The sequence below is a fragment of the Triturus cristatus genome, chromosome 7 (genome assembly GCF_964204655.1).
Source record: "Triturus cristatus chromosome 7, aTriCri1.1, whole genome shotgun sequence".
NCBI lineage: Eukaryota > Metazoa > Chordata > Amphibia > Caudata > Salamandridae > Triturus > Triturus cristatus.
Window position 1 is genome coordinate 1,238,981,389 of NC_140590.1, and position 24,919 is coordinate 1,239,006,307.

Below are 24,919 nucleotides of genomic sequence, written 5' to 3' on the forward strand. Positions count from 1 at the left end.
AAGGAGGTCTAGATCCTCCTCTAGAGAATCCGATGCTTCAGGCACTTCCATAGGAACCTCCATATCTAGTAAGAGAGACAACTCTTTGAAAAGGGAATACCAAATGCTCAAACTTGACAAAGAGTCCCTGGAAATACAGAAGACTAGGAAGAGTCTGGGACTAGAGTCCCAAGGTGGCAGCAACAGTGTCCCTAGAATCAGATCAACTTATTTTGACAATCGGAACCTGAGAAGGATAGTCCCTCCTCACCAGGAGGGGGATGACATTCATAAATGGATCACTGCTTTTGAGAGGGCCTGCAAATTTCACAGGGTCCGTCAAGAGCAGTGGGCAGCTGTCCTGTGGCTCTCCTTTGTTAACAAATAAGCAAAATAGGCTCCGCACTGTTAGAGAAGAGGATGCTTACACATACTCAGTACTGAAGAGTACTCTCATAGATGGGTTTGGCTTAACCACTGAACACTATGGGATTAAATTCAGAGATACCCAGAAGGCAAACACCCAGGATTCGGTAGATTTTGTAGACAGTGCTATTAGACTCTGGATGGCTGGCTTCATGGAAGCAAGGTACAGGACTATGAGGGGTTGTACAATTTGATCATGAGGGAGCACATCCTTAATAACTGTCAGAACCAACTTTTGCATGGGTACCTGGTGCACTCTGATCTGACCTTTCGCCAAGAATTGAGTGAGTAGGCAGACAAATGGGTCCGCACCAGGGTTAAGCCGAAAAACCATGGTAATGGAGGTGACCAGAAGGTGACCAGAAGAAGCAAGATTCTTTTAAATCTGAGGATAAGGGTGGGGGAAAGGGAAAAGATAAAAATGAGTCTTTACAAGGGCCCCAAAAACCTGCATCTGGGGGTGAGTCCCAAAATTCCAAGAAAGGCAAAAAGAAACCTTGGTGGTACATTTGTAAGGTAAAGACCCATTTGACAAGGGATGCTGATTGTCCAAAGGCCAATGAGGCTTTTAATACCACTGCCCCTAAGGCACCTACTCCCCCTAGCACAAGTACAAGCGGCAGTATAGCAACCAAGGGATTAGTGGGTTTAAACTTGGGTTCTGACTTAGTCTAAACTCCAGCTCAGGCTGTTCTAGTCTGTTCTAGTCTGGTAAGTCCCACTAACTTGGGCACGAACAGGCAACAGCCTTTGAATAATATAAAAGAAACAATGGCTTACAGGGACACAGAGGCCAGTGTCACTATGGTGACAGAAAAACGTGTGTCTCCCTGAACAGATCATACTTGGACACATTTACCAAGTCACCAATGCTAGCAATGTCAGGACTGACCATTCCTTGGCAGTTGTGAACCTCAGCTGGGGAGCAGTAACTGGACCTAAGAAGTTTGTAGTATCTCCAGACCTACCTGTAGGGTTTCTGTTGGGCAATAATGTAGAAACTTCAGCTTGGGCTGAAGTTGAGTTCAGGACTCATGCAGAGATGTGTATTTGCTGTCACCTGGGCTCAGGCCAAACAGATCAGAGCTGACAAGGCACTGGATCCTGGATGAAACAACCAGGTGCCTCCCAAGGGAAGGAGCAGGAAGGGTAAAGCTTTATCCTCCTCACAAACTCCCAGTGAAGATCAGCCTCCTGAGGGAGATGATTTCAGCCCCTGTGAAGGTATTGTCCTAGAGGAACTTGGGCCTGACCAGAACTCTGCCTCTGGCAGAGTTCTTGGGGCAGGGGCCCTTTAAGGGGAGACTTTAATTTGGAGCAGCAGACCTGCTCCTCTCTTGAACCCCTCAGACTGCAAGCTGCTGCTGAGGAAGCAGGGAATATCAGTGGGTCCCATAGAATTTATTGGAAAGATGGGCTTCTGCACTCTGAAGGTAGAGACCTCAAGCCTGGTGCCACCAGGAGGTTGGTAATACTCCAGAGGCTTTGAGGTTTCATCCTCTTCCTGGCACATGATATTCCTCTTACACTTAGGGCAAAGCAAGACTTGGGACAGGCTGTCCCTCTCTTTCACTGGCCCCATATGCCTGAAGACACCAAGGACTTTTGTAGCTCCTCTGCCACTTGCCAAGCCAGTGGTAAGTCAGGTGGCACCACAAAGGCCCCTTAATCCAACTTCCAGTGGTTGGGGTCCCCTGTGAAAGAGTAGGGATTATAATTGTTGGTCGCTTCAACCCTCAAACTGCATCTGGGCCCAGTTACATCCTAGTGGTGGTGGACCATGCCACTAGGTACCCAGAAGCTATTCCCCTTTCTCGCGAGAAATGCGCGCATGCGCATTTGTGTAAAGAAGTTGGGAACGAGGAAGAGGGAGCCCCGGAGACGCCGCGCTGCAGGTAAGTGATTCTATTTAATGTTTTTATTATACTTGATATTATTTTACAAGGAGGGCGGGTGGGAGGCGAGCGGCGCGTAGTGGGGCTACGTGGAGCGCGCGAGTGTGCGTAGATTTGGGCACACTACGCGCTGCTTCACGTAGCCCCACTACGCCGACTACGCCCAGGCCTGGCCATGATATCGCTTCTTCTGTATCCTCAACTATTCGAGGTGTGCGGAATCAGTGACTTTGACTTCGTTCTCATCCTTCTAGACCCCTCTTCTGCTTCTTCGCTCTGGCCATGAACAATTAGGCTTCCATTTCCTTGAGTGCCCTCGGATTCATACACCGACACGACGAACATCCCAACGTCGTGGTCAGACGACAGGCACCAAAGACAATCATCATTAGGATCTGAGATGGACATTAGACCCCCGCTTTCCCTACAAGGTTTAAAGCCGGATTTCTTCTGAGCAGCCATCGCACTGCTACAATTAGAGATAAGCCTGTAAAAATGAAACACTAGGAAATGGGAAGCCCTGGAAAAAACGTTATACGTCGATGGCGCAGAAAAAAGGGAAATTACATCAGCACGCTGACAAAGTCTTCAAATGGGCCCGATGATGTTGTGCGGGCTGCGAGCCGAGCCATTGCATTGTGAGGTCCTTGTCGATGTGGGACAGCTATGGAGAAATGTTTCTGTGGAATGCTGCACAAGGGGCAATTCAAAAGGTGAGGAATCCACATGCAGATGTTTCCATCAGAATGGAAACACAATCCCGTACTCAATAGAAATCAATGGGAAAGTTGCGGTTGCAGTTTTGAAGAAGAAGGACCCTTCCCAGTAGACCCTGAAGAAACCCTGTGAAAGACAGAAGGTTGGAGAGTGACCCCACCTGTGGATACCCCAGAAGCCAGGATACCTACACCAGGAAAGCACCGTGCATAGGTTAGAAGTGACGTCCGAAAATGCTGTAGACCACAATGGGGGACTTCAGTAAATATGCCCCTGGCGAAGAATGTGCAAGAGTCCAGTGAAATCCAAGGGTGGATTCTTGAAGAGAAGAACTTGCAAGCAGAGGAGATAGAGTCTATGACACTAGGAGGTGATCAGGAGGCACGAAAGAACAATCCCCACAGATGACAAATGAGGAAGGAGTGATGAAAGTGACCTTGTTGCTGCAGCTGGGAGGACCAGGCAATACTGAAGAAGACCAGGAGCCGTGCACGAGCTGTCCCATGTCAGAAGTCTAGAACCAGGAAGTCGGTGTCTGGCTGGAGCACCAACGAGCCTTGGCAGCTACAACAGGCATGGAAAGCGAAGAAGGAGCAACATTGGGACCAGGAAGGTCCAAGGGACTCACCACATGAAGGAGAGTCAGAGCAGGCCCCTAGCAGGCAGAGGAGCCCACTGAATCTGGAGAAGACCCTCAAGAGGACCCATAGGCCAAAGGCACAGGAGTTGTAAGAGGACCTCAAGCAGCTTACCAAAGAGTAAGGCCCACGGTGTGGAGGATGCGGTTAGGATGCTGATCTTGGCAGGAAGAGATTCTGGAGGCTAGAGCTTCTTGTAGCCCGAAGACCTCTGGAGTGCATAGCCAACAAGCCTTGGCAGCAGCAAGTCAACGCGGTGCACACGGGGTCATCCCAGGGGTTCCAACGAGAGAAAATGCCCTTAAAATTGCAGAAAGGACAGGTTAGGCCTCGAAGGAGTTGCAGAACCACCACCACCACTAAGCCTTTTGAACTCCGTGGTACATCAGGAGCAGCAGACAGATCAACTTCATTGTGGTGCCTGCAGATGCAGGGGAGTGACTCCTTCACTCCAAGGGAGATTACTTTGGGTGTCGTTGATATCCACTGGTCTGTTGAAGATACGGGAAGAAGCAAAGACACAGACAACGAAAAAAGGGGTTAGGATGACTCAGTGGTCCCTCCCAAAGGAGGGCCTGGACAGAGAGAAGGATACTGCCATGTCCTTTGTCCAGCTTCGGGCAAGAGCGGGAGCCAAGAGCTCCCAGAACTGGTTCCAACTGAAATATAGAGGGAGAGCACCAAATGTACCCTTCAAAGCAGTTTGGTGGTACCGAAAAGTCCTGTCTAAGAGGTGGTCACACCTCCCTGTGACAGGAAACCTATTGTTCTACCTTCCCCTGCTCAAGCTCCGCTCAGCAGCAGTAGGGCAGAATTGTTTCTGGGGTCGTCAGCAGCACTACCTTGCTGGTAGACCCTGAAATGCTGTTACCAGGAGGTACTGGGGGCTTCCTGGAGGAGCCGCCCAGTGCATGGATTCATACCTCCAACACCGGTAATGGTGTTGGGGTATCATTCCAACATGTTTGATACCAAACATGCCCAGGTTCGGCACAGCCAGTATATAGTTAGCTGTTGCGTAATGACGGATGGCCACTATATGGACCAAAATGGCTGGCCACACTTACAAAGCCTGGAGAATCGACTCTGGGGTTTGTAGGAGTGTCCTGTTCATGCAGGGGCACCCACACACTTGTAACCCAGCACCCGGCCTTCAGGATTGAAAGGCCTGCAGTAGGGGTGACATATAGGTTTTAAGTGTAGTGACCTTAGATATAAGAAAACCTATATCTCTCATGAGTGGTGCTAGCACCAGCTTCAGAGGCTGCAAAGGCAGGCCTGTAGTCACAGTTTGAGTGGGCTCCCATGGGTGGCACAATACATGCTGCAGCCTGTGGGAGACCCCTGGTGTACCTATGCCCTGGGTACCTCATTACCATATACAAGGGACTTGCAAGGGTACACCAGTAGCAAATTGTGGATTTACAGAAGTACTCACAATTTAGGGAAAAAGCATAGTGACTGGGGTCCTGATTAGCAGGATCCCAACCAAACCAGGTCAAACACACACTGACACCAGGCAAAAAGTGGGGGTAACCGTGCTAGAAGGATCTACCTTCCTGCAGGGATCAAGGGATGTTTTAAGCAACACTTACTACAAGTGTCAGAAATTAACAATCAGCTAAAAACACAGTACACATTTAATTCTGTTGACGTTTCGATACACATTGCTAATTTAATTAGAAACAAGTCATCATCAGAACAAGACGCTTTATAGGAGGCACCAGAGTAATTCAGGCAAGAGTCTCGCTGTGTCTGGGATGTGTTGATACAACATCAGGCTTACATGTATATAGTGTCTTGTAAATAACACTGGTGTACTTTATATTCACTTTATTCACTGGCACTGTGCCATCACTCAAAAGGAGCACCTATTATATGAGTTAAAGTTGAGAGGATCTTTTGAATCTTAAACTGCTCTTGAACAATTTTGTCGTATGAATATAATGCACAACTTGTATAACAAACCTTACCTGTAAGGAGGGTTGGTGTGACTGCTGCCTTGAAAGTCAAGGGCTACACTTCCCCTGTGTGGACAACTTTGTTGTTATATGTTGTTGTTGTGGAGGCAGTTAAATCAGGGGGACCAGGAGTCCCAATTGTGGGCAAGCGAAACTTCGATGGAGGTTGAACAGGCATCAACTCAACATTACAGAGGACAATTCAGGCCTCATCTTCTGGCGTTAACATCGGCATTCAGGTGCAGTTACCAGCAAGGATGGTGGTACTGGAGGTGGCGCTGAAGATAGCCCTGTTTTGTACTCGGAAGGTACAGCTGGAGCTGAGGGCGAACTTGCTGAGGGTGACCCAAGTGGAGAACCTCTCTGCTCTGTGGGATCCGCAGGTGCACCAGAGGGAGTCCGCAAGTATCCAGAGAGCCAGAGCATGGCTGCGCGGAACTCTTTGATCTGCTTAGAAGTGGGGGCCAACCCGGAAACTCGGGTTGTGCCAGAACAAGCAGTGGGAACGTCTCGAAAGCCAAAGACTTAACCGGAGATTCAGACCGAGAGGAAGACCTTGAAATGCCTCTGATGACTTCTGAATGTCTGAATGTCTTATGTGGTAAATAATTTAATTACCGGTACTTAATTTGATGAGGAAAAACTATAACAATAGCTCAGTAAAATAAGAGGCAGAATCCGTGGTATTAGAGGTTCGGAACGGGCTTTATTCCTATACAAAGGAACATAATTCGAATTATGGGCCTTCTATTCCATCACCACGAGAGTTCAGGAAGGAAGGGGCAATACATTATTGACAGGTAATCATTTTATAGAAAAGGCATTACAGTGAAACAGATGCAGGAGGCGTAACAGTTGATATCAGAGATAAAAGCATACATACGTAACTAAAGTGGGTGTAACTAGGCGTAACTAAAGAACGTCATTAGATATGATGTCATAAATGGGTGGTTCCATGAAAGAATTTCGCAATGTCAGCAAAAATACTTGGCAGAGATGCGCGCGCAGCAGCATGACGTGTGATTGACGTGTAACTAGAGGATGAAAGGGACTTGACATTTAGCTCTACATGTGGAGACAAAAGTCTGGGGTTATGTCAACCTAATCCCAAATCATATCTAATATCCTATGTTTAAAGAACTGTGTTATCCAAAAAGAGAGGTCTCTTTAGGATAGAATCTTATTCTATACTGACTATACTGACTGTTAGTGCGTGTACAGGCGTCTAAGTGTCTACACTAGATGCGAGGGGGTAGGAATATTCCATGGTAACAGGGCTATGAATTACTTGCATGAGGACAGCGAGGCCTGGTCCTTTGCACGGTAGCTGGAGGAATGTTTACCTAAACTACTAGACAGGAATGCATTGGACGAGGAGCGGAGCAGAGCAGATAATCTTGAAGGTGAAATACAGTTTTTGGCAGGCAGATAGGCCGAGTCAGACACCGTTAGCAGCGCAGGGAGTAAGACAAAGTTCATGGTCACAGATGCAGGCTCAGACTGGAGCTTTCAGAGGCAGAAGGCAGAAAAAGGCTTAATGGCAGAATCAGGGCCTACTCGCCTGGACTGTAAAATGGGATAAATGAACCATATAAAGCCGGTGGCCTTTCATACTTAGGAATAGAATATCCGGCCCATTCATGGCGGATCTGAAAGAGGACATGCTGACGGTGGACGCACATGTGTTTGCGTCTTCATAACTGGAACTGGAGGGAACATACATGTACTTGTGATTTATACATGAAACCGTTGGGGTCCAAGATAGGGGACATAACCGACCATAAAAATCCATATTTCCACATTCCCTCCTTGTCCCCTACTTGCCCTTAGGAGATATCAATCTTCATCAATCCATCGATCTGTTCATATAACATCATTTGTTCTTCTTTCTTCTTCCGGGATTTTGAACGAAAACTTGGATGTGGGATACACGAGGTGGCACATAGACCACAAATCGCTGGCCCACATTGTAGACATAAGCAGCAACTGAATAGTATGAGAAAGCCAATACCCAGGAAGGAGAGCATTCTCCATCCCCAGGCTGACAACACGCCCCAGAACCAACTGGACCAAGTCCAGGTGCCTGGACTCTGGTGTATCTGGCTTACAATCTTATGAAGGCGGGTTATGGCTTTATATACTGACGGTGAATTTTCTGGTATGAAAATGCAACAACTTGATCCGATGACCCTACAAGCTCCGCCCCTATCGGCCAGGATGACGTCAAGGACAAGACGATTTTGAAGCACAACAATCCGCATAGCAGACTGCTCTTCTGTTAAATTGCCTAAGGCGGAAATAGTTTCGTTCACTACTGCTTCAAGGGTTCTGGTTAATCTACGTATCAACTTACTATTAGTGACTGTACCTATATAGGGAAAGAAACCTTTATTGAAATCTGTGTATTTTTCCCATGCTGTTTCAGTGTAATCGACTATCGGGAGATCTCTCTGCTGTCTATTGTGTACTAAATGAGTATTTCTATGATAATCAGGAGGAGCTAGGAAAACAGGTGGTAGAAGGAATGCTATGTAACAGGTACCATCCCAATCTAAAGGTAGGTGTATATATGCGGTCTGTCCACATATAAAGTAGGAATGACGAGAAGCTCTAAATGTAGACTTGCCTTGATCACTGAATTTTATCACAGTGGTGCATTTACTATGGCCCATGTGTATGGAGCCATTCTTTCTTATGCATAGTTCCCCTTTAACTGGGAATACGGACATGGCGGACAAGATTGGTGTAGCTTCACATTCAACGTTCAGGATCACGAGGTTAAGTGTAAAATTACCTAATCCATATACCTCATTTTCTAGATCAGTTCCTGTTCTTTTGGGAAGTCCCTCCTTGTTAGGGTAGCAGACTTTAAGCAAAACTAAGTTCAGGTTTCCCCATACCCAGTTGTCTTGATAAACTGCTGAGTTTGTATCTAAGGAATTAATTAAACTAAACCATGCTCCACAGGAGCCATTGTGTGTGAATGGATATGGAAAGAGAGGCAGAATTCCCTTATAGTTCTGATAGGGAGGGAGTCGGCCACATATCCAACAGTTTGTAGCATTGCTAGTCTGATGGGAATGATGTAACATACTAATAAAAGTGTTGTTGCGCAGCGCAAATCTATATGACAACTCATGCGGGGGTAATTCACTAAAAGAATGTTCAGCAGTAACATTGTAAACATGTTTAAAAATAGGATAATACGTGTGCAACAATATACTTGCAGCGATTATTAAAAGACATAAGAAAAACAAAACTAATAACGTCACTGTGCAATGACTACGCAGTGATTTACAGTACGCATGTTTTTTCAACTTCATTTCATTATTTCTTTCTCTATTCCGGTCCAGAGGATACATGTCAGAGACAAATTCAACCGATTCACCTTGGAGAGGACTTAAACAATCAAATTGTCTGACTGACTGGACCTTAATTTTAGTCTGTATAGTTCTGAGTTCGTTTGCTCAACCAAAGGGAGCTTTGAGTCTGTCTTTGAAGAAACACAGGGTTTAGTCTCTATATCGGATGGTAGTCCATGAAATTTCTTGATATGACTCGAATGTATCCAGCCTTTGCGACCTTCGATCTTCACGGCTGTCCTCGTGGTGAGCAGAACAAGTTGAGGCGATTTCCACCTCGGATCCAGCTGAGTCTTCCGGTCAAAATTCCGCACTAACACCAAGTCCCCGGGAACTACGTCGTGGGGTTTCACCTCGGTGTTGTCGGGAAAGGCTGCAGCTACCTGTGAACGACAAGATTGTAGTGCAGACATCAAGGAAGCCAGGTAATCTGTCAGCATATTACAGTCAACGTCAGTGATTTTACGAGGTATAGGCGTCCCCCACATATTTGGTGGTCTACCGAAGATCACCTCATAAGGGGATAGCCCTGTTCGAGAATGTGCTACCATTCTCATGTAAAAGAGTGCAACTGGTAAGGCTACTACCCAGTCGACACCTTTCTCTCTACATATTTTGGACAATCTAATTTTCAGAGTTTGATTATGTCGTTCCACGAGACCTGCTGCCTCGGGGTGTCGGACACAGTGAAATCTCCATTGATAACCTAACAAAAGTGAAACGTGTTTCATTAGTTCGGATGAGAACGGCTGGCCGTTATCTGAGTAGACAGCACGTGGTAAACCGTACCGTGGGAAGAATTCTCGAACCAACTGTTTGGCAGTAGTCGGGGCAGTGTAATCTGAAACCGGGTATGCCTCTGTCCAACGGGAAAGAGCACAAACAACTACAAGAACATATTTGAATCCTCGACATCGTTCCATCTGGATATAATCCATCTGGAGGACTTCAAAAGGGTGATCAGGAGGCTGAAATCCACCCTGTTCTACAGGAATGCTTTTACCTGGGTTAAACTGACAACAGATCATACAGGTACGAACCTTTTGTTTAGCTGCTGCTCGTAAATGTTTGTTGAACCAAATGTGTTGAATGCTGTCTAGCATAGCTTTTTCTCCTAGGTGGGCTGGACTATGTATTGTATTAATGATAACTTGGACCATTGAGTCGGGAAGAAACCATATAGATTTTTCCTTCGTCATCCATCCCTGATCGGTTTGGATCCCTCCTAATTCAGTCCATTTCTTTATTTCTTCTGGTGTAGCATGTGTCTGTATGTCAATTACGTCAAGAGCGGGATCCTTAACCATCATGCAGTGTGTTGGTGTAGGAACTATTGTCTTTGTCATGTCAGATGTGTGAGTTTGAGCAGTCTGTTTAGCTGTTCTGTCAGCTAGATCATTGCCTTGGGAAATGATATCAGTAACTTTCGTATGAGCTTTACATTTCATAATTGATATTGCAGTGGGTAGATGTATTGCATCTAATAAGGCATGAATGAGGGGTCCGTGCTGAATGTGGGCACCGTGAGAAGTTAAATAACCTCTCTCTCGCCACAGCACGCCGAAGTCATGTACAACTCCGAATGCATAACGTGAATCAGTGTATATGTTGACTTTTTTATTTGTGGCTTGAATACAGGCTTGTGTCAGAGCGATGAGCTCTGCTGCTTGAGCTGACAAGGTATTAATACAATTTGTTTCAATAATTTCAGTGTCTGTTGTGACTGCATACGCGGCCACTAGCTCTCCTGTACTTGTTCTCATACATGAACCATCTACATACAACGTCAGGTCTGGGTTTGACAATGGGACGTCTGTCAAGTCTTGTCTGGGTTTCGTCGTGATAGTAATAACTTCAATACAATCATGTGCTAGTGGGTCTGTTCCGTTTACTGGCAAAAGTGTGGCAGGATTCAATGTACTACAACGTCTGATTTCTATGTGTGGCTGAAACAATGTCAGTTCATAACCGGTGAGTCTCGCTATAGTCAAGTGTTGTGTTTGCGTGCGGTTCAAAAGAACCTCTACTGCGTGTGGTACTTGCACTGTCAATTGATGTCCTAACACTATGGCATCGCTTTGTCTGATTGCTAAAGCTGTCGCTGCCACTGATTTCAGGCACGCAGGCAGAGCCTGAGCTACGGGATCTAGTGTACTAGAAAAATAAGCACATGGTTTGTGTGATCCTGCTTGTTCCTGTGTGAGTACTGACAAGGCAGTACCTTCGCGTTCTGTAACAAAGAGTGTAAACGGTTTACTGTAACATGGTGTTGCTAGGACAGGTGCTTGACATAAAGCTTTCTTTAAACTTTCAAAGGCGTGTGTATGTTCTTGAGTCCAAGGAAGGACAGTCGATGTGGCTGCCTCCTGTGTTGTCAACTGAATGAGTGGTTTTGCTAGAAATGCATACTGAGGGATCCACTGCCTACAATATGAAGTGAGGCCTATAAAAGCCCGCACCTCCTTTTGTGTCTTGGGTAGTGACATGTTATCAATTAACTGTATGCGGTCGGGTGTAAGCTGCCTTCCCTCCTTGGACAGCGAGTGCCCAAGGTAAACAACTCGCTGGACACAGAATTGCAGCTTAGTAGGGGACACCTTGTGCCCCTTTTCGGCCAAAAATTGTAAAACCGTCAGTGAAGCTTTTTCACATTCAGGTTCGCTTCTAGCGGTGATCAGCAGATCATCGACATATTGAAGCAGGGCAGTGTTGACTGGCATGTGGATACTGTCAAGTTCTCGTTTCAGTGCTTGGCTATAGATGCTGGGGCTTTCTGTGAATCCTTGAGGTGCGCGTGTGAATTTAAAGCTTCGTCCATTTAAACTAAATCCGAACAAGTATTGGCTTTCCGGATCTATTGGGACGCTGAAAAAGGCATTCTTGAGATCAATTACAGTAAAGAATGTTGCTTCGGAATCAATGGCTGTCAGTAATGAAGAAATGTCTGGAACTACGGGGTATTGTGGTACAATACATTTATTTAATTCGCGCAGATCAATAACCAATCGATATACTGGCGGGGCTTTTGGATCAGTTCGTTTAAGAATCGGAATTATCGGGGAATTACATACATTGGAGCCGGTTTCCACAACCACTCCTTGGGTAATAAGCTCGTCAATGATTTGCAGTAAAGCCACTACAGCATCTGGTGGTAACTTGTATTGTCGCATTCGTGGTAGTACCACTCCTGTCTTTAGTGTGACTCGATATGGTGTAATGTTCATGCAACCAACATCTGTAGGGCCTTGTGCCCATAAATGTGTGGGTAAAGTCTGCAGTCGGTGATCCATATCTCGGGACACGTAGTGCCCCTTGAAATCACGTAAAAACAATCTTACTCCTTCCGGAGAACAACATATTATAGCTCCTAGAGCTTTTAATGTTTTTATACCTAACAGGTTTTCTGGACATGATTTAGTAAGCAATAAATCTGTAGTTCGTGTCAAGGGACCAATCGTAAGTGGAAGAGGCTGTGACACTTTGTTAATGATAGGTTTTCCTGAAAAACCAAGGGAAATATTCTGTGAGCCTGAGAGGGGTGCCCCTGGAACTTCACTATGTTTTATGGTTGTTCGGCTTGCCCCTGTATCAAGTAAAAATTTTCTATCTTGGCCTAATAGTTCACTGTGTACATAAGGTCCTTCTTGATCTACAGGGACCTCGATAAGGGGTAAGCCAACTTCCCTCTCTAGGCTGTTTCATGAGTATCGTTGATAATCAGGATAGTCATACTGTGCAGTCTGGTACATCTGTCGTGTCGTTGTTGGTGTGGCAGCAATAGGCTGCGGTGGTGGAGCTGGCATAGACTGTTGCGGAGCTGGCATGGCCTGTGCATGCTGCGGAGCTCCTGGTTGGTTCTGATCCTGTCTAAGTGGTCGTGGTCTTTCTTTTGTATTACCTATGGCGATATTATGTTTTAAAACTGGACAATAGTGTACATAATGACCTGGCTGTTTACAATAGTTGCATGTCCCCTTTACAGAACCTGCTGAAACACTGGACTGTGTCATACCCTTTTTATGACCGTCAGCTGGAACTGTCTGGGAAACTAGCATTTTCATTTTTGTGTCTTTCATGCGTCTTTGTTCATGTTCTTGTTCCTCTCTAATTCTATTGTGATGGTACTGTAGCATTTGTAACATTTGTGACGGAGTGTTACCTTGCCAGGTACTCTCGAATTTCAATACTCTATTCTTAACTTGGGGCAGGGCATTTTCAACTAATTTTGTCACAAACAGATGTGGATACGATTCGCTACTTGCTTTTATTCCACTATTTATACCAAAACATTTTTCGAATCGGGCATAAAAATCACTAGTGTCTTCATCTTGCTTTTGTTTACAGGCTGAGATTGCACCCCAGTCTTCCTTTTCGTAGTTAATAAACGTGGCAGTACCTGTACTAGTAAACCTGGTAGTATTTTGGTCTTGTCCCCAAGCCCTAAACCTGGACCTCGAGCTGTTTCTTCGTTTTCTAATGCTGTCCAATCTATCTTTTGGTCTCCCACCTCCCAATCCTTTTCTTTCAGTTTTTCATAAATGCCCGCCGGCATTAATACCTTTAATATTTTCATAATGTCGGGATAGGTATACTCTCCCATGAGCAACATGTCTTTAATTTCACGGTGGAAACCCGCTGGGTCTTTGTCATGACTGGGTACCACTTTCTTCATTTCTAATAGTTCCATTTTAGATATGGGTGTGTATACAAACACACGTTTAAACTGATTGTCATCACCTTTTATCGGGTGGACTTCGCGTAAGGGATTCTGTCTATCCATATAATACGTCGTTCTTTCCTTGATGGGCAGTGAGACATGTTCGGGGCATACAAAAAGAATATACTGCTTTCTGGATTCTAGTATTTCTCTAATTAACTCAGTACCTGAACCTCTCCATTTATTCGTGAGTAATTCAGTCAATATATCAGGTAAGGGACCAGGATCGGAGTGTTGGCTTTTATATAATGTAAGGAGTTGTTGAATCATGTAGATACCAGCTAAACGCTGTTCATCTGGGTTGAGGTTCAAAAACGTGTGTGCTAGTGTATCATCACTATATTTTCCGGGACTGTCAACCCAGTGAACGGCTGACCTGGCTAATTCTTGTTCGTCCATAGAATCGAGTATATGATAACCCCTTCGTTCTCGGAGTAATTTGTCAGCGGCTTGGAACGAATGTTCGGGGGACCTTATATTTATTATAGGTGTTTGGAAATTTCTGTTATTATCTGGACGTATCGGACGTATCGGATCAGTAAAGCATCTGGTATTATTGCAAGATCTTCCTCTACCTACATAGGCCATTGTTTCTAACTGTCCTGTGGGCAGTTCTAATTCTTCCTCCTCTTCGGTTTGTTCAGGCTGGTCTACTGCTAATCTTTCTTCGTGTATTCGTTCTACTTCTTTGCGGATTTTTCGGCACATAGCTATTATACTTAATCGTTTATCATGTCTCCCTTCTGATATATTCCGACTCCATGTGGTAAGAATTTGCATTTCTTCCGGATTTACCCCTGGTCGGTCTTGATTTCTGACCACACAATTTATGAGGAAACGTAACAGTTCTCCCTGTATCTCCACTTTCTGGTACTCCATGGCTCTATTAATACTTTCAGAATCTCGCCCTGACTGGACAAAATGATACATATTTTCTAAATGTGCAGTCATTCCTGGTAGCCTCCCTAAATATATTGCAGCTCGTCGGATACGTAATGAGGCCAGCAGCATTTCATCCTTTTTGCCGGGCACAGGGTCATATCTACAATCTATTAGAAGTTCCTTAAGCGTGTCTGGAGTTACTAGTTTGGGCGTACGTTGGTGAGCTAACTCTTGAAAGGAAAGTTTATTTACTCTGGGTGGCGTGGAAAAGATGTTTGTTGTACCTCCTGTAGCACCGCCTGGGGTGCTGGGTGTAAAAGGATTCGTTGAACGTGATATAGCAACCATAGGTGTGGGTACAGCTGTAGAAACAGATGTGCTTGCCGGAACTTGTGTCGGAATTTGTTGTTGCGGAGGTACAGACGGAGGGTCTTGGCGTTGAACCCCCTCGGCAGGCGGTCTATGTGGTGCAGTATTAGCATACTCGGGAGCTGCGTCGTCTAAATAAGAGGAAAGGAAAACATCTTCTGCGGTTCTGGGATGCCCTTTGGGATGTGCTTTTATCGGAAACAATGGGGGTGGCAAGTCTTTGGGTATCTCCAGAGTAGCCTTAGGTAACCCTTCGGCCAGAAGAGGATACATACCATTCATAAGGGCATTTCTTTGTCTGTCTACTTGTTCTGCTTTTGCTCGGGTACCTTTATCGGAATTCTCCTTACTCTTCTCTTCCTGTCTACGTGCTTTTTCTGTACGTCTATACGATTCTTTACGCCATAATTCAATGGCATCTTTCTGTGATTGTCTAGCTTTCTTTTTCCATAATTCTTCCTCTACTTTCATGATGCAATCTGCGTCCCAGGTCCCAGCTGCGGGCCACCTCTGACTTTCTGGGAATTCCTTGGTGTAGTCTACCCATAAATCAAGAAATAATATGGCGTCTAGGCCATGTTTATGATACATGAAGTACCCTGGAGTGTCCCTAGGAGGAATGGGAACAGCTTCTTCGAGTACCCCTTTTCTAGTTTTGATCTGTCTTAATTTCGAAAAGAGCGGCATATTGAAAACTGATCTGATACCTAATTCTGAACACGTTTAATACAACAAAACACAATAATGAACAGTCATTCACACCACAATATGCAGAACGTATTTAAAACATTTAACATTTAATGAACAACAATGATGGCCATTTTAGGGAACTAGTCACTAAGCATGATACTCGACACTAACTAGGTAATTCTGAATTATATACTAGACATACTAGATATACTGCTAAACAGTACAGATACACTGCTGAAACAGTGCAGACCGGATTTGTGTACCCAAACCCGTCTTGACCGGCACAACCTATGTGCACGTCAGAACGCCTCCCCGGCAATGGTACTCACCGGGTAGCTCGGAACGGAAGGCCTCGGAACTGAACTGGACTAGACCAAACTGGACTGGACTGGACTCGACTCGTGACTTGGATACTTCGGAACTTCGGAACCTGGTGGGCCTCTGTATACCTCGGATCTTGCTCTCTCAGCTAGGCTCTGGTCGGGATACTTCGCACTTCTCACCGCCTCGTCTGGGTGTTGATCGCAGCCTCAGTTTCCCCCGCTCGGCAGGAGGGAGATACAGGAAATCCTGTGGGTACGCGTTGTTGTCCGTCCAGCTGTGGCAGGAGACCGGGCCTGCAACGCACCTCCGGCGCGTGAGATGAGAAAGTGTCCCTGTTTGGGCGCCATTCATGTGGTAAATAATTTAATTACCGGTACTTAATTTGATGCGGAAAAACTATAACAATAGCTCAGTAAAATAAGAGGCAGAATCCGTGGTATTAGAGGTTCGGAACGGGCTTTATTCCTATACAAAGGAACATAATTCGAATTATGGGCCTTCTATTCCATCACCACGAGAGTTCAGGAAGGAAGGGGCAATACATTATTGACAGGTAATCATTTTATAGAAAAGGCATTACAGTGAAACAGATGCAGGAGGCGTAACAGTTGATATCAGAGATAAAAGCATACATACGTAACTAAAGTGGGTGTAACTAGGCGTAACTAAAGAACGTCATTAGATATGATGTCATAAATGGGTGGTTCCATGAAAGAATTTCGCAATGTCAGCAAAAATACTTGGCAGAGATGCGCGCGCAGCAGCATGACGTGTGATTGACGTGTAACTAGAGGATGAAAGGGACTTGACATTTAGCTCTACATGTGGAGACAAAAGTCTGGGGTTATGTCAACCTAATCCCAAATCATATCTAATATCCTATGTTTAAAGAACTGTGTTATCCAAAAAGAGAGGTCTCTTTAGGATAGAATCTTATTCTATACTGACTATACTGACTGTTAGTGCGTGTACAGGCGTCTAAGTGTCTACACTAGATGCGAGGGGGTAGGAATATTCCATGGTAACAGGGCTATGAATTACTTGCATGAGGACAGCGAGGCCTGGTCCTTTGCACGGTAGCTGGAGGAATGTTTACCTAAACTACTAGACAGGAATGCATCGGACGAGGAGCGGAGCAGAGCAGATAATCTTGAAGGTGAAATACAGTTTTTGGCAGGCAGATAGGCCGAGTCAGACACCGTTAGCAGCGCAGGGAGTAAGACAAAGTTCATGGTCACAGATGCAGGCTCAGACTGGAGCTTTCAGAGGCAGAAGGCAGAAAAAGGCTTAATGGCAGAATCAGGGCCTACTCGCCTGGACTGTAAAATGGGATAAATGAACCATATAAAGCCGATGGCCTTTCATACTTAGGAATAGAATATCCGGCCCATTCATGGCGGATCTGAAAGAGGACATGCTGACGGTGGACGCACATGTGTTTGCGTCTTCATAACTGGAACTGGAGGGAACATACATGTACTTGTGATTTATACATGAAACCGTTGGGGTCCAAGATAGGGGACATAACCGACCATAAAAATCCATATTTCCACAAGGGACTGAAGTTTCAACTTGGAGAGGTCTTGTCACAGAGTCTTTCTGTACTTGGCAAGGTACAGTTTCGCCTCACGGTCTCATATGGCTTGCGGGTTCATCAACACACAGTCACTGGAGGTCTTGCGGGTCGTGGCTCAAATCCATTTACCACAGGCAAATCTGGTGAGGATCTGTCACAGACATTTGTTTGTGACAGCCCTCACTGAGCTTAAAACCAGTCATTTTGGGAGGTGGCATGTTCCTTGCACAATGTAAATCTTTTTTTTTAGCTAGGTAAACGTCTCAGAGATACAAGAGGTTGCTCCAGATCGGCATCTAGTTGCACGGAAAGAAAAGAACGGATGCCAGGGCAAGAGAATGGCGAAATACATAATTTCTAGAACAGAACAGCCTCAGTGTGGAGCCACACGGCATCACCTGCCAGCATACAAAAGTACTGCTGAAATGTTTCCAGATCCAATCTGATGCCTGGGGAATATTCAAAAGGTGAGGAATCTGTCGCTAGAAGTAATATCGGAAGATATCTTTTTGGAGGATTAGATGTTGGTTACTCTCTCCATCTTTTTCTGGATTTGTTTTGCTCATCTGGATATGGTTGCACAGCTTGGGAAGCTGAAGAATATATAGGTTGTACTGTTGATGGTGAAAAGGAGCAAACTTTTAGGATGCGTGATAGAGATGTATACAATCTGGTGAAGTTGTCAATCGTGAATTAAGTCTCTTTGAAGTTGACAGTGATGAGGCCAATGGCATATTATACTCATTGACATTAGTATAGTGTAGGAAAGTAGGATCTGCTTTCATGGTTACCCCTACTTTTTGCTAGTGTCAGTGGGCCCTATTCACAGAATTAACTTAAGACAAAATCCTAAACTTACTACTTTTGGTATTCACAGAATGCACTTACTACTTTTGGTATTCACAGAATGCACTTACTACTTTTGGTATTCACAGAATGGATTTACGACTACTAACTTTGCGTCCGCACTCATGCCGGAAATTCCGGCCCTAGGCGGAGCTTCCGGCCCGGAGGCGGGGCTTCCGAGCCGGAGGCGGAGCTTCCGGCCCGGAGTTGGAGATTTTGGCCATGGCTAAATCTCCGACACTGACTGGAATCCCCGCCTCCGGGCCGGAATTTCCGGCCCGAGTTCGGACGTAAAGTTAGTAGTCGTAAATCCATTCTGTGAATACCAAAAGTAGTAAGTGCATTCTGTGAATACCAAAAGTAGTAAGTGCATTCTGTGAATACCAAAAGTAGTAAGTTTAGGATTTTGTCTTAAGTTAATTCTGTGAATCGGGCCCAGTATGTTTATTTTGACTAGTCTGACTGAGATCCTGTTAATGAGAACCACAGTCACCTTGCTTTCTTCCTAAATTTGACATGGCAAGTACTTCGGTACCTCCACAATTGGCAACTGGTGTACCACTATAAGTCCTTAGTATATGGTACTGAGGTACCCAGGGCATAGATACACCAGGGGTCTCCCATGGTCTGCAGCATGTATTGTGCCACCCATGTGAGACCACTTAATCTGTGACTACAACCCTTCTAGTAAGAAACCATAACAACACCAGGCAAATTTAGGGGGTAACTATGCAGAAGGATACTACCTTCCTACATAGGTATCCTGGTTCCTGGTGAATCCATAGGTGGGGTGGCTCTCTACCTTCTGTCTTCCACTGGGTTTCTTCAGAGTGCACTGTGAAGGGTCCTTCTTTTTGAAAACTGCAACCTCGATTTCCCCATTGACTTGTATTGAGTACGAGGCTGTGTTTCCACTCTGCACACAGCCTCCATGTGGTTCCTGGGAACTTACCTCAGGTGGTTCCTTGGGTCCCCAGCTCTTCTATGTCTTCTGGTCCAAGTCCCGACTTCGGTCGCAGTTCGCATTCCACTTCTTTAGTATATGGTTTGGTCTCCCCCTGTGGACCACTGTGTATTTGTGCTTACCTACCTGTTTTACATTTGAAATATTGTGTGATTTGTGTTGATATTTCTGGGTAGGATATATACCAATGTGTTAGTGAGTGGGTATAATAAATATAACTATTTTTATAACAATACTGTGTGGTTTTTTCTTTTAACCTACACTGTATGATTAGTTCTGGTAAAACAAGCTGCTTAGCACTCCTTCTGGACTAAGCCTGAAGGTTGCTCTCCACAGCTACCACTTAGAGAGCTTTCTAAGGTTGTCTAAGACCACTTATATCACCATAAGGGTTGTCTGGATTGGTGCAGGGTGCTCACTTACATAAGCGTGCACCATATATTGAGCCAGCTTCTCACATTGGTGTGCAGCTGTTGGGATTCCAGCCTGCATTGTTTTACCAGCTAATCTTGGTGTGCATTAATTGAAAAACCATCACTAATATTAGGCACATATAATTTAGCATAAGTAAGTTCTACTGAACTTAGGGTTAGGCAGTTAATGGTCTAGCGCAATCCTTTCTCCAACCTCGGAGAGTTTAGTTTCCACCAGGGTAGGTAGGTGCAACACATCACTACACCTAGAACCATGTCTTTAGTTGGGGATACCAGTGTACCCCAGTCTGCTGAGTATAGTGGTTTAAAATTCCAGGAACTAAGAACCTTGTGTAGCCTTAGAAAAATAAAGACAGGTGCCAACCCCACCATTAAGCTGCTCTTAGAGCTTCTACATCAGGATAATGGCCATCTTGTAGGGGTAGAAGAACAGGATAATGTGGGTGGGAATACTCATGGCGAAGGAGCACCAGGGGTTGCCCCTGATGACCTCAATTCAGAGTATGGGCAGGAGGACTGGAATGATTCCAACCTGCTAAACTCTGACAGATACAGATGGCACAGAGGATATACCCTTTATTCCCCTTGGGTGGGTCCAGAGTGGACCAAGGAGGTCTAGATCCTCCTCTAGAGAATCCAATGCTTCAGGCACTTCCATAGGAACCTCCATATCTAGTAAGAGAGACAACTCTTTGAAAAGGGAATACCAAATGCTCAAACTTGACAAAGAGTCCCTGGAAATACAGAAGACTAGGAAGAGTCTGGGACTAGAGTCCCAAGGTGGCAGCAACAGTGTCCCTAGAATCAGATCAACTTATTTTGACAATCGGAACCTGAGAAGGATAGTCCCTCCTCACCAGGAGGGGGATGACATTCATAAATGGATCACTGCTTTTGAGAGGGCCTGCAAATTTCACAGGGTCCGTCAAGAGCAGTGGGCAGCTGTCCTGTGGCTCTCCTTTGTTAACAAATAAGCAAAATAGGCTCCGCACTGTTAGAGAAGAGGATGCTTACACATACTCAGTACTGAAGAGTACTCTCATAGATGGGTTTGGCTTAACCACTGAACACTATGGGATTAAATTCAGAGATACCCAGAAGGCAAACACCCAGGATTCGGTAGATTTTGTAGACAGTGCTATTAGACTCTGGATGGCTGGCTTCATGGAAGCAAGGTACAGGACTATGAGGGGTTGTACAATTTGATCATGAGGGAGCACATCCTTAATAACTGTCAGAACCAACTTTTGCATGGGTACCTGGTGCACTCTGATCTGACCTTTCGCCAAGAATTGAGTGAGTAGGCAGACAAATGGGTCCGCACCAGGGTTAAGCCGAAAAACCATGGTAATGGAGGTGACCAGAAGGTGACCAGAAGAAGCAAGATTCTTTTAAATCTGAGGATAAGGGTGGGGTAAAGGGAAAAGATAAAAATGAGTCTTTACAAGGGCCCCAAAAACCTGCATCTGGGGGTGAGTCCCAAAATTCCAAGAAAGGCAAAAAGAAACCTTGGTGGTACATTTGTAAGGTAAAGACCCATTTGACAAGGGATGCTGATTGTCCAAAGGCCAATGAGGCTATTAATACCACTGCCCCTAAGGCACCTACTCCCCCTAGCACAAGTACAAGCGGCAGTATAGCAACCAAGGGATTAGTGGGTTTAAACTTGGGTTCTGACTTAGTCTAAACTCCAGCTCAGGCTGTTCTAGTCTGTTCTAGTCTGGTAAGTCCCACTAACTTGGGCACGAACAGGCAACAGCCTTTGAAAAATATAAAAGAAACAATGGCTTACAGGGACACAGAGGCCAGTGTCACTATGGTGACAGAAAAACGTGTGTCTCCCTGAACAGATCATACTTGGACACATTTACCAAGTCACCAATGCTAGCAATGTCAGGACTGACCATTCCTTGGCAGTTGTGAACCTCAGCTGGGGAGCAGTGACTGGACCTAAGAAGTTTGTAGTATCTCCAGACCTACCTGTAGGGTTTCTGTTGGGCAATAATGTAGAAACTTCAGCTTGGGCTGAAGTTGAGTTCAGGACTCATGCAGAGATGTGTATTTGCTGTCACCTGGGCTCAGGCCAAACAGATCAGAGCTGACAAGGCACTGGATCCTGGATGAAACAACCAGGTGCCTCCCAAGGGAAGGAGCAGGAAGGGTAAAGCTTTATCCTCCTCACAAACTCCCAGTGAAGATCAGCCTCCTGAGGGAGATGATTTCAGCCCCTGTGAAGGTATTGTCCTAGAGGAACTTGGGCCTGACCAGAACTCTGCCTCTGGCAGAGTTCTTGGGGCAGGGGCCCTTTAAGGGGAGACTTTAATTTGGAGCAGCAGACCTGCCCCTCTCTTGAACCCCTCAGACTGCAAGCTGCTGCTGAGGAAGCAGGAAATATCAGTGGGTCCCATAGAATTTATTGGAAAGATGGGCTTCTGCACTCTGAAGGTAGAGACCTCAAGCCTGGTGCCACCAGGAGGTTGGTAATACTCCAGAGGCTTTGAGGTTTCATCCTCTTCCTGGCACATGATATTCCTCTTACACTTAGGGCAAAGCAAGACTTGGGACAGGCTTGTCCCTCTCTTTCACTGGCCCCATATGCCTGAAGACACCAAGGACTTTTGTAGCTCCTCTGCCACTTGCCAAGCCAGTGGTAAGTCAGGTGGCACCACAAAGGCCCCTTAATCCAACTTCCAGTGGTTGGGGTCCCCTGTGAAAGAGTAGGGATTATAATTGTTGGTCGCTTCAACCCTCAAACTGCATCTGGGCCCAGTTACATCCTAGTGGTGGTGGACCATGCCACTAGGTACCCAGAAGCTATTCCCCTTTCTCGCGAGAAATGCGCGCATGCGCATTTGTGTAAAGAAGTTGGGAACGAGGAAGAGGGAGCCCCGGAGACGCCGCGCTGCAGGTAAGTGATTCTATTTAATGTTTTTATTATACTTGATATTATTTTACAAGGAGGGCGGGTGGGAGGCGGGCGGCGCGTAGTGGGGCTACGTGGAGCGCGCGAGTGTGCGTAGATTTGGGCACACTACGCGCTGCTTCACGTAGCCCCACTACGCCGACTACGCCCAGGCCTGGCCATGATATCGCTTCTTCTGTATCCTCAACTATTCGAGGTGTGCGGAATCAGTGACTTTGACTTCGTTCTCATCCTTCTAGACCCCTCTTCTGCTTCTTCGCTCTGGCCATGAACAATTAGGCATCCATTTCCTTGAGTGCCCTCGGATTCATACACCGACACGACGAACATCCCAACGTCGTGGTCAGACGACAGGCACCAAAGACAATCATCATTAGGATCTGAGATGGACATTAGACCCCCGCTTTCCCTACAAGGTTTAAAGCCGGATTTCTTCTGAGCAGCCATCGCACTGCTACAATTAGAGATAAGCCTGTAAAAATGAAACACTAGGAAATGGGAAGCCCTGGAAAAAACGTTATACGTCGATGGCGCAGAAAAAAGGGAAATTACATCAGCACGCTGACAAAGTCTTCAAATGGGCCCGATGATGTTGTGCGGGCTGCGAGCCGAGCCATTGCATTGTGAGGTCCTTGTCGATGTGGGACAGCTATGGAGAAATGTTTCTGTGGAATGCTGCGCAAGGGGCAATTCAAAAGGTGAGGAATCCACATGCAGATGTTTCCATCAGAATGGAAACACAATCCCGTACTCAATAGAAATCAATGGGAAAGTTGCGGTTGCAGTTTTGAAGAAGAAGGACCCTTCCCAGTAGACTCTGAAGAAACCCTGTGAAAGACAGAAGGTTGGAGAGTGACCCCACCTGTGGATACCCCAGAAGCCAGGATACCTACACCAGGAAAGCACCGTGCATAGGTTAGAAGTGACGTCCGAAAATGCTGTAGACCACAATGGGGGACTTCAGTAAATATGCCCCTGGCGAAGAATGTGCAAGAGTCCAGTGAAATCCAAGGGTGGATTCTTGAAGAGAAGAACTTGCAAGCAGAGGAGATAGAGTCTATGACACTAGGAGGTGATCAGGAGGCACGAAAGAACAATCCCCACAGATGACAAATGAGGAAGGAGTGATGAAAGTGACCTTGTTGCTGCAGCTGGGAGGACCAGGCAATACTGAAGAAGACCAGGAGCCGTGCACGAGCAGTCCCATGTCAGAAGTCTAGAACCAGGAAGTCGGTGTCTGGCTGGAGCACCAACGAGCCTTGGCAGCTACAACAGGCATGGAAAGCGAAGAAGGAGCAACATTGGGACCAGGAAGGTCCAAGGGACTCACCACATGAAGGAGAGTCAGAGCAGGCCCCTAGCAGGCAGAGGAGCCCACTGAATCTGGAGAAGACCCTCAAGAGGACCCATAGGCCAAAGGCACAGGAGTTGTAAGAGGACCTAAAGCAGCTTACCAAAGAGTAAGGCCCACGGTGTGGAGGATGCGGTTAGGATGCTGATCTTGGCAGGAAGAGATTCTGGAGGCTAGAGCTTCTTGTAGCCCGAAGACCTCTGGAGTGCATAGCCAACAAGCCTTGGCAGCAGCAAGTCAACGCGGTGCACACGGGGTCATCCCAGGGATTCCAACGAGAGAAAATGCCCTTAAAATTGCAGAAAGGACAGGTTAGGCCTCGAAGGAGTTGCAGAACCACCACCACCACTAAGCCTTTTGAACTCCGTGGTACATCAGGAGCAGCAGACAGATCAACTTCATTGTGGTGCCTGCAGATGCAGGGGAGTGACTCCTTCACTCCAAGGGAGATTACTTTGGGTGTCGTTGATATCCACTGGTCTGTTGAAGATACGGGAAGAAGCAAAGACACAGACAACGAAAAAAGGGGTTAGGATGACTCAGTGGTCCCTCCCAAAGGAGGGCCTGGACAGAGAGAAGGATACTGCCATGTCCTTTGTCCAGCTTCGGGCAAGAGCGGGAGCCAAGAGCTCCCAGAACTGGTTCCAACTGAAATATAGAGGGAGAGCACCAAATGTACCCTTCAAAGCAGTTTGGTGGTACCGAAAAGTCCTGTCTAAGAGGTGGTCACACCTCCCTGTGACAGGAAACCTATTGTTCTACCTTCCCCTGCTCAAGCTCCGCTCAGCAGCAGTAGGGCAGAATTGTTTCTGGGGTCGGCAGCAGCACTACCTTGCTGGTAGACCCTGAAATGCTGTTACCAGGA